Here is a 20,060-nt window from a genome sequence, read left to right on the forward strand (position 1 = left end):
CAGGCAGAGAACGGATATAGCAGAGAGAAGTGAACGGATATATTATATTAAATAAAAGTTAACTAGCAACTGCACTGGTCACTGACTGTGGTAAACTAACTCTGTCTGCGACTCTGCACAATCTCTCTCTATCTAATCTATCTATCTCTATTCTAATGGAGAGGACGCCAGACACGTCCTCTCCCTATCAAACTCAATGCACGAGTGAAAATGGCGGCGACGCGCGGCTCCTTATATAGAATCCGAGTCTCGCGATAGAATCCGAGCCTCGCGAGAATCCGACAGCGTCATGATGACGTTCGGGCGCGCTCGGGTTAACCGAGCAAGGCGGGAAGATCCGAGTCGCTCGGACCCGTGAAAAAAAAAGTGAAGTTCGTGCGGGTTCGGATTCAAAGAAACCGAACCCGCTCATCTCTAGCCTTCCTGGCCTCACACCACGCAACATATTTTCGCCAAATACGGTGATAATGGTTTGCGGTTACTTCTTTCCTGGCTTTTATCAGCGTAGGAATGACTTCTTCCGGAATGCCCCTTTCCTTTAGGATCCGGAATTCAACCGCCATGCCGTCAAACGCAGCCACGGTGAGTCTTGGAACAGACAGGGCCCCTGCTGTAGCAGATCCTGTCTGAGCGGTAGAGGCCATGGGTCCTCTGATATCATTTCTTGAAGTTCTGGGTACCAAGCTCTTCTTGGCCCATCCGGAACCACGAGTATCGTTCTTACTCCTCGTTTTCTTATTATTCTCAGTACCTTTGGTATGAGAGGCAGAGAAGGGAATACATAAACCGACTGGTACACCCGCGGTGTCACTAGAGCGTCCACAGCTATTGCCTGAGGGTCCCTTGACCTGGCGCAATATCTAGTTTTTTGTTTAGGCGGGACGCCATCATGTCCACCTGTGGCCTTTCCCAACGGTTTACCAACAGTTGGAAGACTTCTGGATGAAGTCCCCACTCTCCCGGGTGTAGGTCGTGTATGCTGAGGAAGTCTGCTTCCCAGTTGTCCACTCCCGGAATGAACACTGCTGACAGTGCTAAAACATGATTTTCCGCCCATCGGAGAATCCTTGTGGCTTCTGCCATCGCCATCCTGCTTCTTGTGCCGCCCTGCCGGTTTACATGGGCGACTGCCGTGATGTTGTCTGATTGGATCAGTACCGGCTGGTTTTGAAGCAGAGGCCTTGCCAGACTTTGGGCATTGTAAATGGCCCTCAGTTCCAGAATATTTATGTGTAGGGACGACTCCTGACTTGACCAAAGTCCTTGGAAATTTCTTCCCTGTGTGACTGCCCCCCAGGCTGGCATCCGTGGATACCAGGACCCAGTCCTGTATGCCGAATCTGCGGCCCTCTTGAAGATGAGCACTCTGCAGCCACCACAGTAGAGATACCCTGGTCCTTGGAGACAGGGTTATCAGCCGATGCATCTGAAGATGCGATCCCGACCACTTGTCCAAGAGGTCCCACTGAAAGGTTCTTGCATGGAACCTGCCGAATGGAATTTTGCTTCGTAAGAAGCTACCATTTTTCCCAGGACTCGTGTGCAGTGATGCACCGATACCTGTTTTGGTTTCAGGAGGTCTCTGACTAGAGATGACAGCTCCTTGGCTTTCTCCTGCGGGAGAAACACTTTTTTCTGTTCTGTGTCCAGAACCATCCCCAGGAACAGTAGGCGTGTGGTAGGAACCAGCTGTGACTTTGGAATGTATAGAATCCATCCGTGCTGTTGTAGCACTTCCCGAGATAGTGCTACTTCGACCAACAACTGCTCCTTGGACCTCGCCTTTTTAAGGAGATCGTCCAAGTACGGGATAATTAAAACTCCCTTTTTTTGAAGGAGTATCATCATTTCTGCCATAACCTTGGTAAAGACCCTCGGTGCCGTGGACAGTCCAAACGGCAGTGTTTGGAATTGGTAATGGCAATCCTGTACCACAAATCTGAGGTACTCCTGGTGAGGATGGTAAATGGGGACATGTAGGTAAGCATCCTTGATATCCAGGGATACCATGTAATCCCCCTCCTCCAGGCTTGCAATAACCGCCCTGAGCGATTCCATCTTGAACTTGAATTTTTTTATGTATGTGTTCAAGGATTTCAAATTTAAAATGGGTCTCACCGAACCGTCCGGTTTCGGTACCACAAACAGTGTGGAATAGTAACCCCTTCCTTGTTGAAGTAGGGGCACCTTGACTATCACCTGCTAGGAATACAGCTTGTGAATTGCCTCTAGCACAGCCTCCCTTCCTGAGGGAGTTGTCGGCAAGGCAGATTTGAGGAAACGGTGGGGGGGAGACGCCTCGAATTCCAGCTTGTACCCCTGAGATACTACTTGAAGGATCCAGGGATCCACCTGTGAGCGAGCCCACTGATCGCTGAAATTTTTGAGGCGGCCCCCCACCGTACCTGGCTACGCCTGTGGAGCCCCCGCGTCATGCGGTGGACTCAGAGGAAGCGGGGGAAGAATTTTGATTCTGGGAACTGGCTGACTGGTGCAGCTTTTTCCCTCTTCCCTCGTCTCTGTGCAGAAAGGAAGCGCCTTTGACCCGCTTGCTTTTCTGAAGCCGAAAGGACTGTACCTGATAATACAGTGCTTTCTTAGGCTGTGAGGAAACCTGAGGTAAAAAAAAATTTTTTCTCCAGCTGTTGCTGTGGATACGAGGTCCCAGAGACCATCCCCAAACAATTCCTCACCCTTATAAGGCTCTATGTGCCTTTTAAAGTCAGCATCACCTGTCCAGTGTCGGGTCTCTAATACCTTCCTGACAGAATGGACATTGCATTAATTCTGGATGCCAGCCGGCAAAATATCCCTCTGTGCATCCCTCATATATAAGACGACGTCTTATGTTCGCAAAATAGTATCCCTGTTTGACAGGGTTGCAGACCACGCTGCAGCAGCACTATCTGCAGGTCTCAGTCTAGTACCTGAGTGTGTAAATACAGACTTCAGGATAGCCTCCTGCTTTTTATCAGCAGGTACCTTCAAAGTGGCCGTATCCTAAGACGGCAGTGCCACCTTTTTTGACAAACGTGTGAGCGCCTTATCCACCCTAGGGGATATCTCCCAGCGTAACTTATCCTCTGGCGGGAAAGGGTACGCCATCAGTAACTTTTTAGAAATTACCAGTTTCTTATTGGGGGAACCCACGCTTTTTCACACTTCATTCACTCATTTGATGGGGGAACAAAACACTGCCTGCTTTTTCTCCCCAAACATAAAACCCTTTTTTAGTGGTACTTGGGTTAATGTCAGAAATGTGTAACACATTTTTTATTGCCGGGATCATGTAACGGATGTTCCTAGTGGATTGTGTATATGTCTCAACCTCGTCGACACTGGAGTCAGACTCCGTGTCGACATCTGTGTCTGCCATCTGAGGGAGCGGGCGTTTTTGAGCCCCTGATGGCCTTTGAGACGTCTGGGCAGGCGCGGGCTGAGAAGCCGACTGTCCCATAGCTGTTACGTCATCCAGCCTTTTATGTAAGGAGTTGACACTGTCGGTTTATACCTTCCACCTATCCATCCACTCTGGTGTCGGCCCCACAGGGGGCGACATCACATTTATCGGCATCTGCTCTGCCATCACATAAGCCTCCTCATCAAACGTGTCGACACAGCCGTACCGACACACCACACACACACACACACACACACAGGGAATGCTCTGACTGAGGACAGGACCCCACACAGCCCTTTGGGGAGACAGAGAGAGAGTATGCCAGCACACACCAGAGCGCTATATAATTTTGGGATTAACACTATATTGAGTGAATTTTTCCCAATAGCTGCTTGTATATACAATATTGCGCCTAAATTTTGTGCCCCCCCTCTCTTTTTAACCCTTTGAGCCTGAAAACTACAGGGGAGAGCCTGGGGAGCTGTCTTCCAGCTGCACTGTGAAGAGAAAATGGCTCCAGTGTGCTGAGGGAGAAGCCCCGCCCCCTTTTCAACTGACTTTCTCCCGCTTTTTCTGGAATACTGGCAGGGGTAATTTTACATCTATATAGCCTCTAGGACTATATATGATGTAGATTTGCCAGCCAAGGTGTCATATATTGCCCTCAGGGCGCCCCCCCCCCCAGCGCCCTGCACCCTCAGTGACCGGAGTGTGAAGTGTGCATGAGGAGCAATCGCGCACAGCTGCAGTGCTGTGCGCTACCTTGGTGAAGACCGAAGTCTTCTGCCGCCGATTTTCCGGACCTCTTCTTGCTTCTGGTTCTGTAAGGGGGACGGCGGCGCGGCTCCGGGAACGAACACCAAGGCCAGTTCCATGCGGTCGATCCCTCTGGAGCTAATGGTGTCCAGTAGCCTAAGAAGCCCAAGCTAGCTGCAAGCAGGTAGGTTCGCTTCTTCTCCCCTTAGTCCCTCGATGCAGTGAGCCTGTTGCCAGCAGGTCTCACTGTAAAATAAAAAACCTAAAATAAACTTTCTTTCTAGGAGCTCAGGAGAGCCCCTAGTGTGCATCCAGCTCGGCCGGGCACAGAAATCTAACTGAGGTCTGGAGGAGGGTCATGGTGGGAGGAGCCAGTGCACACCAGATAGTACCTAATTTTTCTTTTAGAGTGCCCAGTCTCCTGCGGAGCCCGTCTATTCCCCATGTTCCTTACGGAGTTCCCAGCATCCACTAGGACGTCAGAGAAAAGTTGTTTGCTTCGATCAACTCGGAATGACCACCATGGTGTGGTAAACTACACTGAAGGACACGCCCCCTTCTTAGTAGCAATGCACCTTCGGCGCGCACATAATTACGACCTTCACTTGTCCATACCCCCAGTTCAAAATTTCCACATCGACCACTGGGTGCTACTACTGTGGACATTATTACTATTTTGTGACCACGTGCCTTTCTTTTCGAGACCACGCCCCTTTTTTGCCTTGGGGAAGGGGGGTGAGTTCCACCACCTCTCTAGGACCACTTTAAGCACTGCTGTTGAACATTATGTACAGTTATTGTGATTGTGTTTTACCTGGTATCTAACTGTAGTATGCTAGGTCCCACATTTCCATTGGTGGGTCTCTAGTGAATATGTGTGTGTGTGTGTGTGTGTGTGTGTGTACACTATAATATATATATATATATATCTATATATATATATATATATATGTGTGTGTTGAGGGGGCCCCCAGAGATATCCGTGTGACGGGCCACACAATTTCTGTTGCCGGCCCTGCCAGTCAGGGGTCTATTTACTAAGCCTTGGATGGAGATAAAGTGGATGGAGATAAAGTGCCAACTAATCAGCTCCTAACTGTCATTTTTCAAACCCAGCCTGTAACATGGCAGTTAGGAGCTGGTTAGCTGGTACTTTATCTCCGTCCACTTTTATCTCCATCCAAGGCTTAGTAAATAGACCCCATAGTCCACACATAGGGCCTGATTCTACAGTGTATGCAGCGGCATCCTTGTGTGCGACATTTGCTGGTCCCATATCTGTGACTGTATGCAAATATCACCACAAGCCCTTTCCAAGTGTACAGCCATGCAGCTAAATGTGCAAAGACTGAGACATCCACTTTGAGAGTTTCTTTTGCTGGCCCATTTCTGTGTTTGTTTGTTTTTTAGTCTAGATTAACCCCTCCCTTACATACACCTGGGACCAATAAAATGAATAAGCAATTTTCATTCTACTGTTGTACCTTTATTATGAAAGGCATGTATAGGACCAGTAGCTGGGGATTATGTTGATCCTTGTAGTGCCATACAGTATTGGAGGATCCTTTTTTGCCTCCTGGTGAGTTGGCTCGTAAGGGCCCCATACACTACAACGATATGTCTGAGGCTGAAGTCGGAGGCGATTTGCTGCGTATGCGTATGCAGGGGGGCTTCCACTATCTGCTGATTTCTGTGATACGATAGCAATTAAATTGCTGGGTGACCTTACCATGTGCTGGGCGGCCCCCAGCATGCAATCAGAAGCAGTGCTTGCTCTTTTAGCAAAACTGTTACTAAAGCTGAATTAGGCCCTGTGCACGCCAAAGTGACCTGCCAAAAATATAAATGCAGGGATTCATGGGAAAGAGACGTGACCACAGAATAGTACCAATTCACATTACACCACACAATAGTGTCTGATATTCTCACTTTATCACACAGTAGTACCCGTTATACATGTTACGCCACACAGTAGTGCCCCTTTTTCACATTGCACACAGTAGAGCTGCATATACATGTTGCATCACAGTAGAGCTCCTTATACACATTCTACCACAGATGAGCCTCTATTACCCATTATGCCAGGTAGAGCCCCTTACACGCATTATGCCAGGTAGAGCTCCTTACACACAATATGCCAGGTATAGCTCCTTATAAACATTATGCCAGGTAAAGCCCTTTACACACATTATGCTAAGTAGAGCTTCTTATACACATTATGCCAGGTAAAGCCCCTTATACACATTATGCCAGGTAGAGCTCTTTATATGCATTATGCCAGGTGGAGCCCATTATACACATTAATACAGGTAGAGTTCCTTATACTGTACACATTATGGTAAAAAAGGGGGAGGTTTGTGGATGGCCGCACAAGAAAAAACTGTGAATTATATTGTTACCTCAGAAAAAACTGACACTCTTGGGATATTCTTTCCCTTAATTGGTCAATAGTATACCTACACCGATTGGTATATTGGTAACTAGGATTTTGACGGTCAGTGGTGCTCCCAAGGGTATAGAAACATATATCGAAACAAGGGGAGGCTTACAGAGAAGACAAAAGATGACCCTGGTAGGGAGCACTCTTATCTGAGGTAACACAGAGAATAATTTTAATAGAACAATCATAAAATATAACAATTTTTATTGGTATGCCTTAAAAATACTCGTACATTAAATGAATGTGTGATCATGAGCGAAAATGTTTTTGAAGAGTGTATATATTATTTTGAAAATGGCCTCAGCCAGAGTCATTAAATATATTGAGGTCCGTCTTGTATGGTGATTCCCTTAACACAATGAGTTGGGGATCGAAGTATTAAAAATTGAAAAGTGTGACCATCATCTAATCAGTTGTATAGCCCATACATAAATTTCACAGGGCAATTGGTTTGAATCATGGGTCACTGGTAAGTTACTTCGATTGGGTCACCTGTACAACAGTACAAGTCCTGAAAGTCAGCAAGAAATATCTGTGGAGCTGTAAGTGGTGGGCATGAATGAGTTATCCACCCACCTGGTGATATTTCCACCTGTGTGAAAAAAATTGTTTTATATATGGTGGTTATTCACATGTATTGATTGCAGAGGTTTGTAACTCTAATATTTATACAGAGACTTAAAAACAGCACATCAGTTCAATAAGATTGTTCACAAAAAATAAATAAAGGCGGAGCCTATGAATCTATAATGTACAAAAACCTTTCAATGATTCTCTTAAGACTGTACACAATCTCCAAAAAGCATATTCTTAGACAAATGTTGTGCTTATGGCTGATTTATAAGCACATAGACCACGTGATTACAATTGACAAAATTGTTAGAGGATTTCATATGCTCAATTGTAAGATATGAGGCACAAATACCTCAGTTAATCACCGGTTGTCAGACAGTATTGATAACAATTTATAGACACTGGATAGAGATATATACAGTGGCCAAGATACAGGTATGACTGCCCTTCTGCTGTTCTCCCGTCTTGCCAAATGGTATAGGATGAGGAATGAGAGAGGGCAAGTGCACCCAACTTGGCCAGAAGAAAGAGAGAGGAGGTATCAAGCAGAGTGACCTACGGTAGGTGCTCCCTGATGCCCTTTTAACAAGCAGTGCAGAGAATGTTAAACCTACACTTAGGTCTCTAGTGCGGTACACTCCTGAAAGTTCTTAATTGTACTGTAAGGTTCTCGTATAGAACAAGTGTATCTTCCAATTTTCACAATAAGAATGTCTGAGTTTAATTGATGTGCTTATGAAAAAAACTGCGTTTCTTATTTGGTTTATACCAGAAAAAATATAGCACATAAAACTTGCATTTAGTCTCTCTAGCAGTGCACTCATAGGTGTATACTTTTCTTAGTCACAGATATGTATGACACACGAGATGCATCAATTTGCTCAATAGTTGTTAAATATTTTGTCAATCATTTAAGTGATACTAAATTCACAACCTCAATTTTGGATTAAAGAGTCGTGCTCCAACAGGGATGTAAAGCTCACAATTTTAACGTTTGAGCAAACATAAGCAAATGCTGAGATCCTAGTGTGATAATTGAAACACAACCTTATTGGGTTTAACTGATATTCATGAGCAGCTGTTCCCCCTTGTGCAGATGTATCTATCAGCAACAAAGTGGCAGTTAATAGATAATGTTACTCCTGCTGTGATTACACATGATACATTGTGATCTTGTGCAGATACATTAATCAGCAACCAATTGACACTTTAGCTGATAATGTTAATCCTGCTACAATTTGTGCATGATACCGTATGAGGAGATAAAGACATTACCAGCAGTCTGATAGCAATTAATGGTAATTATTGGTCCTATTAGACTTGTAGGAGATGCAGTGTAACAATTAAAGATTCAAAGAGTGGTCCACTCCGTGTTCCTAAATTCTAATAGAGTAGGAAACAGTGTGCATAATTTGTCTCATGTATCATATAAAATTAGCGGCATACAGGAGGATCTATGTGGTTAGTCATACGGTTACCACTCCTGAAGCTGGCCTCGGAGGGGAGAGGAAATGCTGCCCCAGGATCCCGTACGAGAGTGTCCTCCAAAAACGGGTGCTTTCTCCCGCTCGTTGGCCGCACAGAGACTCGCCTGCCTGAGCTGCTCTTGTCAGCGGCGGATAGCCGCTTCCTCCGCTTCCACCGTTAACGCTGCCACAGTGCTGACTGTAACTGACGGACCCGTGAGTCACGTGTGCGCACCACGTGACTCCCCAGTATTCCTGACGTACGTTTCGCAATGCTTGATCACAGGTCACGCATTATGCCAGGTAGAGCTCCTTACACACATTATGCCAGGTATAGCTCCTTATAAACATTATGCCAGGTAAAGCCCTTTACACACATTATGCTAAGTAGAGCTTCTTATACACATTATGCCAGGTAAAGCCCCTTATACACATTATGCCAGGTAGAGCTCTTTATATGCATTATGCCAGGTGGAGCCCATTATACACATTAATACAGGTAGAGTTCCTTATACTGTACACATTATGCCAGGTAAAGCCCCTTATACACTCTATGCCAGGTAGATCTCCTTATACACATTGTTATGTCATTATTACCAGTTATTTATATAGCATACACATATTTTGCAGTGCTTTACAAGAATATTTGACCATTCACATCAGTACCTGCCCTAGTGGAATTTACAATCTATATTCCCTACCACATGTACATGCACACACATTCACGCTAGGGTTCATTTTTGTTTAGGAGTCAATTAACCTACCAGTATATTTTTGGATTGTGAGAAGGAACTTTAGTTCCCAGAGAAAACCAATGCAAGCATCGGAAGAATATACAAAAGTCACACAATTGGGGCCATGGTGGGAACTGAACCCAATACCTCAGTGCTGGTAGGCAGTAATCCTAACCATTACACCATCTGTGCTGTTGCTGGGAGCTTGGCTGTCTGACCTGGACCTGTCCTGACTCTCTCAGTCAGTTTGACTCCTGCTCATTACACCCCCTCCCCGGCACCCACCCAAATGCCATGGTTTCTTGTGGCACAGGGCACTGTGGGAATAGGCTGGGGCAGGGAGAGATGTTATGATGCCTCCCCCAATGGGTAGAGCATACAGGTGGGTAGCTGTGGAATTTATTACTGTAATGTATGATGCTGTAAGCTCAGCAGAGAAGGTGCTGGGTGCACGCTGCTGTATACATTACAGTGGCCAGCATGCAGCTAGCGGTGGTGGGGCATGAGACAAGTAGTACGATGGTGCCGGAGAGTTTTCCACCACAAAAGCATATGCACTGCATATAGAGCCGGATTAAGGGGAGGGGCGTAGACACAGTGGGCGAGTAACCCAAGTCAACCCTAATTTCTAAACCTTGCTGTAGCCCAACTCTGGCCATGTATCGGGATACGAGCTTCCTAGGGGCTCCAGTGCAATCCCCCAGTCTTCCGTAAAAAAAACAAAAAAAAAAAAACCTAGCAAATTGCTTTCCCGGCACCTCAGGCACTTCACTTTAAAATGAGCAACAGCTGCACAGAGCCACAGTGACAGGGAAGCCTGAAAAGGTTCCACCCATACAGGATGCGTGATTATGACATGTAGTGTTTTTCACTACACGGTATGCGGCCAAGGCTAATTGTTTCCGGCTCTGATGCATAATGGCTGTATCCTGACATACTTCCTGATGACTGACCTCTTTCCAGGGATCAGCCATCTCACATGTCTCAAATCGCACCCATCTCCCTCCTCCTGCCCAAATATCCGGCATGGCCCGGCTCCTTGCACTCCTACTCTAGAAATGGCGCCTCTTTAGTGATGGGGGAGTGGGGGAGAGTTAAATCATGAGTCTATAGGGTTTGCCTACACAGGCCATGGACAGAGCACTACTGCATTGTGCAATATTGGAACATTTTTATGTATATATACCAGCACATGGTAAGGCCACCTAGATACTCATGGGCTTTTTATAATTGTTTAATATGTGGTTATACATTTTTATATTGTAGTTTAATAAACAGATTTTGTTAATTATCATCTATCTGGATCATATGGTGCTTTTAAATTGATATACTTGGTGGGATGTAATGGAGTCTGAGATCACCGGAGGTGAAGGATGCCAGCCAATCTTAGACTTTTTAGACATAACTGTTTTTTTCAGAATCAACTAGAAATTTGGCAGCTGCAAGTTGTCTCATATAATCAATTTTAACTAAAACTATCAAGCTTTTCTGCCCCATAGGGTTATCTTCCTGTTATGTTGAACTATAATATGGGTACACACTTGTCCAGTCTTTGGCAGATTTGACTCCCGACCAAATGGTCTGTCCTACATTGGACACGTGTGTATGAAAGGATGTAGAATCTGCAAGCTGATGTAGAGGTCTGCAGTAGGCTTATATAAACAGTTTGATCTGCCGAGGATTGAATAAGTGTGTACCCATCTTAAGACTGGTGGTTTCATGTACAACTGGAATTGGGGGTCACACTGGGTATATAAAGTATATTCGTGGCACAGTACAACATGTGAATTGGAGGTACTGTGTGGAATATAATGTGAATTAGGAGCACAGTGCAGCATATAATGTGATTTAGGGAAATAATGTGACTTGGGGGCAGGGTGTTGCATATACTGTGCACCTACCGGAAAGGATGGGAGTCCAAAAAATATGACACTACTGGGCCATAAGATTTCTGTTGCTGGCCTTGGCTCTGGTGTCTGGGTGTGATTCTGCTTGTATCCAGACTCCATTTGCCATGCTGCTGCTGGTAGAGCAGCTGATGGTGCCAGAGGCTAAAGGCAAGCAGAATTGGCCCTGGCACTGCCCAATGGTAGGCTATAAAGTCTGCTGCAGGAGTACAGGCAGGATCTGCACTGCTGCTTCATGTAGTTGTAGAAGGAAGAGACACAAATCGGGCACAGCCAGGGGAGCGGTGATTACAAGAGAGGGAGTGCTCCATTGCCTTGAGTGCCCTGGGCCCTCCAAAGGCTTAATGCGGCCCTGGCTGCATATGCGCTATGTGACAGGCACTGCTGGCACCACCCTAGTTATGGCCCTGCCATTCTCCTAATATGTCATTTGTAATACAATCAATTTCCATTAACTTACGTTTTGCATATTACCACTTCTAAATGTCCACTTCATTTCATTCTGCTCACCTGCCTTCTTTGATTTGGATTAAACCACTCTTCTGTTGTTAAATATCTAAGTATGTATTCAGCTGGAACTAGAGTTGACTTCTACTATCTGTGCCTGAGCCTTATTTGACTGCATTCTGTATTTTTATGTTTGTATTCTTACTTACATGTAGTATTATTATAATTCTGTACAGGGGCGGATTGGGAACAAAAAGCGGCCCTGTAAAAATTTGTACTAATGGCCCCACATGGGCAGCACCAGAGGTGTAAGGCAGAGGTTCCCAAACTGTGTGCCGTGGCTCCCTGGGGTGCCTCGGGACACTTGCAGGGGTGCCCTGGGTTGGTGGTCCAGGACCAATTCAAATTATTCATAGTCAATATAATAGGTAAAACCAGTGCTGGTGGCTGCCAGTCATAAAATATGTGGCCAAACAGAAGCAAATCTTGTCCCTCACCACACAACTGACCATAAGGATGACATATAAACGCAATCTACTTAATGTAATATTTCTTTCTAAATTTCTCAATAAGAAATTTTTGCCTTGGGGTGCCGTGAAAAAAATTCTGATATTCTAGGGCGCCGTGATTCAAAAAGTTTGGAAACCACTGGTGTAAGGTCTAGTCATGGGCCATGGCAGCAGCACCCTCCCCCCAAGACTTTCCAGATAGTGGGCATGTCCAGCATCAAGGGGGAAGTTAAAAATAAATAAAATTAAATATTATGAGCACATTATATGATACACCTTCAGAATTTAGGAAACTATATCATTCTTTAGAAAGATATATTTTCTTGCTTATTACACCAACCGTATCCCAATCACTATTCACTCAATCTCATATGTCAGCCAAGCAGGCAGAGAGAGCATACACAAGATCATCTGCAATCACAGGCTAAGTGGCAAAGTAATTTTCATATATGCAAATTATTTTGCATCTTCATTATGTCTATAAAAAGGACCACATGTCCTCAAACAAAACAGGCCCCACGGGTGCGTCGGCCCACCGGGAATCTTCCCTGTAAACCCTGTGGCCAATCCGCCTCTGGCTCTGTACCATGAAACTCATTTGACAGCTGCTTGTATTTCTCTAACGTCCTAAGTGGATGCTGGGAACTCCGTAAGGACCATGGGGAATAGCGGCTCCGCAGGAGACAGGGCACAACTAAAGAAAGCTTTAGGACTACCTGGTGTGCACTGGCTCCTCCCTCTATGACCCTCCTCCAGACCTCAGTTAGAATTTTGTGCCCGGCCGAGCTGGATGCACACTAGGGGCTCTCCTGAGCTCTTAGAAAGAAAGTAATATTTAGGTTTTTTATTTTCAGTGAGATCTGCTGGCAACAGACTCACTGCTACGAGGGACCTAGGGGAGAGTAGCGAACCTACCTGCTTGCAGCTAGCTTGGGCTTCTAGGCTACTGAACACCATTAGCTCCAGAGGGATCGAACACAGGCCCAGCCTCGGTCGTCCGGTCCCGGAGCCGCGCCGCCGCCCCCCTAGCAGAGCCAGAAGCAAGAAGACGTTCCTGGAAATCGGCGGCAGAAGACTTCGGTCTTCATTAAGGTAGCGCACAGCACTGCAGCTGTGCGCCATTGCTCCCCAGGCACACCACATACTCCGGTCACTGATGGGTGCAGGGCGCTGGGGGGGGGCGCCCTGGGCTGCAATATAAGTACCTTACTTGGCAAATTAACACATAATATAGCCTTTAAGACTATATATGTGTAAAATCCCCTGCCATAACTGTATAAAAAAAGCGGGAGAAGCCCGTCGGAAAAGGGGCGGGGCTATCTCCCTCAGCACACTGGCGCCATTTTCCCTCACAGCTCCGCTGGAAGGATCGCTCGCCAGGCTCTCCCCTGCAGTTCCAGACTACATAGGGTAAAAAAGAGAGGGGGGGCACTAAATTTAGGCGCAATCTTTGATATATAAGCAGCTATAAGGGGTAAAATCACTGTGTAGTGTGTATCCCTGTTTTATATAGCGCTCTGGTGTGTGCTGGCATACTCTCTCTCTGTCTCCCCAAAGGGCTTTGTGGGGTCCTGTCCTCAGTCAGAGCATTCCCTGTGTGTGTGCGGTGTGTCGGTACGGCTGTGTCGACATGTTTGATGAGGAGGCTTATGTGGAGGCGGAGCAGGTGCCGATAAATGTGATGTCACCCCCTGCGGGGCCGACACCTGAGTGGATGGATATGTGGAAGGAATTACGCGACAGTGTCAACTCTTTACATAAAAGGTTTGACGACATATCAGATGTGGGACAGCCGGCTTCTCAGCCCGTGCCTGCCCAGACGTCTCAAAAGCCATCAGGGGCTCTAAAACGCCCGCTACCTCAGATGGCAGACACAGATGTCGACACAGATACTGACTCCAGTGTCGACGATGATGAGATTAGTGTACATTCCAATAGAGCCACACGTTACATGATTACGGCAATGAAAAATGTGTTGCACATTTCTGATATTACCCCAGGTACCACAAAAAAGGGTATTATGTTTGGGGAGAAAAAACTACCAGTGGTTTTTCCCCCTTCTGATGAATTAAATGAAGTGTGTGAAGAAGCGTGGGCTTCCCCCGATAAGAAACTAGTAATTTCTAAAAAGTTACTAATGGCGTACCCTTTCCCGCCAGAGGATAGGTCACGTTGGGAGACATCCCCTAGGGTAGATAAAGCGCTCACACGCCTGTCAAAGAAGGTGGCACTACCGTCTCCGGACACGGCCGCCCTAAAGGAGCCTGCTGATAGGAAGCAGGAGGCTATCCTGAAGTCTGTTTATACACACTCAGGTATTATACTGAGACCAGCTATTGCTTCAGCATGGATGTGCAGTGCTGCAGCTGTGTGGTCAGATTCCCTGTCAGAAAATATTGATACCTTAGACAGGGACACTATATTGCTAACTATAGAGCATATTAAAGACGCAGTCTTATACATGAGAGATGCACAGAGGGATATTTGCCGGCTGGCATCTAAAATAAGTGCAATGTCCATTTCTGCCAGAAGGGGTTTATGGACTCGGCAGTGGACAGGGGATGCAGATTCTAAAAGGCACATGGAAGTTTTGCCTTACAAGGGTGAGGAGTTGTTTGGGGATGGTCTCTTGGACCTCGTTTCCACAGCGACAGCTGGGAAGTCAGCATTTTTACCCCATGTTCCCTCACAGCCAAAGAAAGCACCGTATTATCAGGTACAGTCCTTTCGGCCCCAGAAAGGCAAGCGGGTTAAAGGCGCGTCCTTTCTGCCCAGAGGCAGAGGTAGAGGAAAAAAGCTGCAGCATACAGCCAGTTCCCAGGAACAAAAGCCCTCCCCCGCTTCCTCTTAGTCCACCGCATGACGCTGGGGCTCCACAGGCGGAGCCAGGTACGGTGGGGGCCCGTCTCAAGAACTTCAGCGACCAGTGGGCTCGCTCACGGGTGGATCCCTGGATTCTACAAGTAGTATCTCAGGGGTACAAGCTGGAATTTGAGACGTCTCCCCCTCGCCGTTTCCTCAAATCTGCCTTGCCAACAGCTCCCCTGGACAGGGAGGCAGTGCTGGAGGCAATTCACAAGCTGTATTCGCAGGTGGTGATAGTCAAGGTACCCCTCCTTCAACAAGGAAGGGGTTACTATTCCACAATGTTTGTGGTACCGAAACCGGACGGTTCGGTGAGACCCATTTTAAATTTGAAATCCTTGAACACCTATATAAAAAGGTTCAAGTTCAAGATGGAATCGCTCAGGGCGGTTATTTCAAGCCTGGAGGAAGGGATAGCATGGTATCACTGGACATCAAGGATGCTTACCTGCATGTCCCCATTTACCTTCCTCACCAGGAGTACCTCAGATTTGTGGTACAGGACTGTCATTACCAATTCCAGACGTTGCCGTTTGGTCTGTCCACGGCACCGAGGGTATTTACCAAGGTAATGGCCGAAATGATGATACTCCTTCGAAAAAAAGGAGTTTTAATTATCCCATACTTGGACGATCTCCTTATAAAGGCGAGGTCCAGGGAGCAGTTGTTGGTCGGGGTAGCACTATCTCGGGAGGTGCTACAACAGCACGGTTGGATTCTGAATATTCCAAAGTCACAGCTGGTTCCTACGACACGTCTACTGTTTCTGGGGATGGTTCTGGACACAGACCAGAAAAGGGTGTTTCTCCCGGAGGAGAAAGCCAAGGAGTTGTCGTCTCTAGTCAGAGATCTCCTGAAACCAAAACAGTTCTCGGTGCATCACTGCACGCGAGTCCTGGGAAAAATGGTAACTTCCTACGAAGCAATTCCATTCGGCAGGTTCCATGCAAGAATCTTTCAGTGGGATCTGTTGGACAAGTGGTCCGGATCCCATCTTCAGATGCATCGGCTGATAACCCTGTCTCCAAGGACCAGGGTGTCTCTGCTGTGGTGGCTGCAGAGTGCTCATCTTCTAGAGGGCCGCAGATTCGGCATACAGGACTGGGTCCTGGTGACCACGGATGCCAGCCTTCGAGGCTGGGGGGCAGTCACACAGGGAAGAAACTTCCAAGGGCTATGGTCAAGCCAGGAGATTTCCCTACACATAATTATTCTGGAACTAAGGGCCATCTACAATGCCCTAAGTCAGGCAAGACCCTTGCTTCAAAACCAGCCGGTACTGATCCAGTCAGACAACATCACGGCGGTCGCCCATGTAAACCGACAGGGCAGCACGAGAAGCAGGACGGCGATGGCAGAAGCCACAAGGATTCTCCGATGGGCGGAAAATCACGTGTTAGCACTGTCAGCAGTGTTCATTCTGGGAGTGGACAACTGGGAAGCAGACTTCCTTAGCAGGCACGACCTCCACCCGGGAGAGTGGGGACTTCATCCAGAAGTCTTTCAGCTGATTGTAAATCGCTGGGAACGGCCACAGGTGGACATGATGGCGTCCCGCCTCAACAAAAAGCTAGAAAGATATTGCGCCAGGTCGAGAGACCCTCAGGCAATAGCTGTGGACGCTCTAGTGACACCGTGGGTGTACCAGTCGGTTTATGTGTTCCCTCCTCTTCCTCTCATACCAAAGGTACTGAGGATAATAAGACGAAGAGGAGTAAGAACTATACTCATTGTTCCGGATTGGCCAAGAAGAGCTTGGTACCCAGAACTTCAAGAAATGATCTCAGAGGACCCATGGCCTCTGCCGCTCAGACAGGACCTGCTGCAGCAGGGGCCCTGTCTGTTCCAAGACTTACCGCGGCTGCGTTTGACGGCATGGCTGTTGAACGCCGGATCCTGAAGGAAAAGGGCATTCCGGAGGAAGTCATCCCTACGCTGATTAAAGCTAAGAAAGAAGTGACCGCAAACCATTATCACCGCATATGGCGAAAATATGTTGCGTGGTGTGAGGCCAGGAAGGCCCCAACGGAGGAATTTCAGCTGGGCCGTTTTCTGCACTTCCTACAGTCAGGGGTGACTATGGGCCTAAAATTGGGTTCCATTAAGGTCCAGATTTCGGCTCTATCGATTTTCTTCCAGAAAGAACTGGCTTCACTACCTGAAGTTCAGACATTTGTTAAGGGAGTGCTGCATATTCAGCCCCCTTTTGTGCCCCCAGTGGCACCTTGGGATCTCAACGTGGTGTTGAATTTCCTAAAGTCACAATGGTTTGAACCACTTAAAACCGTGGATTTAAAATATCTCACGTGGAAAGTGGTCATGCTGTTGGCCTTGGCTTCGGCTAGGCGTGTGTCAGAATTGGCGGCTTTATCATGTAAAAGCCTTTATCTGATTTTCCATATGGATAGGGCGGAATTGAGGACTCGTCCCCAATTTCTCCCAAAGGTGGTTTCAGCTTTTCATTTGAACCAGCCTATTGTGGTGCCTGCGGCTACTCGTGACTTGGAGGATTCCAAGCTGCTGGACGTAGTTCGGGCCCTAAAAATCTATGTTTCCAGGACAGCTGGAGTCAGAAAGACTGACTCGCTATTTATCCTGCATGCACCCAACAAGTTGGGTGCGCCTGCTTCATAGCAGACTATTGCTCGCTGGATCTGTAGCACGATTCAACTTGCACATTCTGCGGCTGGACTGCCGCTTTCTAAATCTGTAAAAGCCCATTCCACGAGGAAGGTGGGCTCTTCTTGGGCGGCTGCCCGAGGGGTCTCGGCTTTACAACTTTGCCGAGCAGCTACTTGGTCGGGGTCAAACACATTTGCTAAATTCTACAAGTTTGATACCCTGGCTGAGGAGGACCTAGAGTTCGCTCATTTGGTGCTGCAGAGTCATCCGCACTCTCCCGCCCGTTTGGGAGCTTTGGTATAATCCCCATGGTCCTTACGGAGTTCCCAGCATCCACTTAGGACGTTAGAGAAAATAAGATTTTACTCACCGGTAAATCTATTTCTCGTAGTCCGTAGTGGATGCTGGGCGCCCGTCCCAAGTGCGGATTGTCTGCAATACTTGTATATAGTTATTGGTTAACTAAAGGGTTATTGTTGAGCCATCTGTTGAGAGGCTCAGTTATATTTCATACTGTTAACTGGGTATAGTATCACGAGTTATACGGTGTGATTGGTGTGGCTGGTATGAGTCTTACCCGGGATTCCAAATCCTTTCCTTATTGTGTCAGCTCTTCCGGGCACAGTATCCTAACTGAGGTCTGGAGGAGGGTCACAGAGGGAGGAGCCAGTGCACACCAGGTAGTCCTAAAGCTTTCTTTAGTTGTGCCCAGTCTCCTGCGGAGCCGCTATTCCCCATGGTCCTTACGGAGTTCCCAGCATCCACTACGGACTACGAGAAATAGATTTACCGGTGAGTAAAATCTTATTTTTCAAAGCATATGTTTACAACTATGACTAGTATTTGGTGTGGGTAAAGCTAGATCCGTATTAAATAAACTAAAACAGTTGGATCCACTGAAAACGCCAGATTCTAACTTGATACAGTACATAATAAAATCTGGACACATATTAAACGAACAGGAAAAAAACCCACAAACAAAACCCACCAAAAAGAAACAGATCCACACAAAGAGCAAAAACAAATATCAATAACATACTGTAATAAAAGTCAGATCGACATAAAATGCTGGATCCATAAAAAAATACATAGAAAACGCCATAAAATCTGATCCATACAAAATACACAGAAAAATGTGAATTCAAATAAAAAATTGGATCTATACAAAATACACAGAAAAGCCAGATCCCTCATAAAAGGCATAAAAATGTAAATCCATATAAATAGCCAGATCCATACTAAACATGCAGAAAAAGACAAATTCACTTAAACATCTGGTCCATACTACAGATGTGTCCTTATACATCTAGCCTCAATACACCACATACTGTAGCGGGAGTTGCCTAGTGAGAGTGAGTTGACAAGTCTCGTGCAACTCTTAACATTGGGTGGCTTTTTTTGCTGAAAATACGACTATGATGCATCAGGAGACTGCTGAGCAATTTGATATGGGACTTTTGCACTTTTGTGACTGAGTCTGTATATAAGCACAAAGGAGCTTGTCATGAAATAAAGCCACAGCCACTGCAGCTTAGTACTTTGGCCCAGATTTATCAAGGCTTGGAGAGTGATAAATTGCACGGTGATAAAGTACCAACCAACCAGCTCCTAACTGACATTTTTCAAATCTAGCCTGTAACATGGCAGTTAGGATCTGATTGGCTGGTAATTTATCACTGTGCTATTTATCACTCTCCAAGGCTTGATACATCTGGACCTTTTTTTATGCATATTCAGAGACTCAGTCACACACATATATAAAGATGTTGCAGATCAAATTAATCAGCACAGTCTCCTGGTGCGTCCATACCGCGTTGTGACTAAGGGTCTGATTCAGACCTGATCGCTGTTCTGTGTTTTTGGCAGGGCAGCCAATTATCAATCGGCTGCGCATGCATACAGATCGTAATGCGCACGCCCAGCTGCGAAAGATTGATTGCTAGGCGTGCGCAAGTTGATTGACAGGAAGCGGACATTTTTGGGTGGTAACTGCCCATTTTCTGGGAGTGTCAAGAAAAACGCAGGCATTCCCAAGTGTTATCAGGGAGGATGTGTGACGTCAGCTCCGGCCCCAAAAATCCTGTTCCTATCACACTGTAGGATTAGGTCCTGGGCTACGCACAGACTGGAAAAATCATTAGATGGTGAGTGATTTGCGAACAGATTTGCAGCTGACCGGCGTACGCAGAGCTTTTCACACAGCGTACACAGACTTGCACAGGGTGGCTATGTGACTGCAAACTAGAGATGTGCACCGGAAATTTTTCGGGTTTTGGTTTTGGATTTGGTTCCGTAGCCGTGTTTTGGATTCGGATGCGTTTTAGCAAAACCTCCCTGAAAT

General features: G+C 46.6%; 1 protein-coding gene and 1 long non-coding RNA gene across 4 annotated transcripts in view; one reads left to right on the forward strand and one right to left on the reverse strand.

The window, feature by feature from the left end:
• SLC6A19 (solute carrier family 6 member 19) overlaps nucleotides 1-20,060 on the reverse strand; it is a 572,970-nt gene that overhangs the window by 304,975 nt on the left and 247,935 nt on the right. The window lies entirely within an intron of this gene.
• LOC134927755 (uncharacterized) overlaps nucleotides 1-20,060 on the forward strand; it is a 285,855-nt gene that overhangs the window by 170,983 nt on the left and 94,812 nt on the right. The gene's annotated exons all lie outside the window — the stretch shown is intronic.

Source organism: Pseudophryne corroboree, chromosome 5, assembly GCF_028390025.1.
Source record: "Pseudophryne corroboree isolate aPseCor3 chromosome 5, aPseCor3.hap2, whole genome shotgun sequence".
Classification (NCBI taxonomy): Eukaryota; Metazoa; Chordata; class Amphibia; order Anura; family Myobatrachidae; genus Pseudophryne; species Pseudophryne corroboree.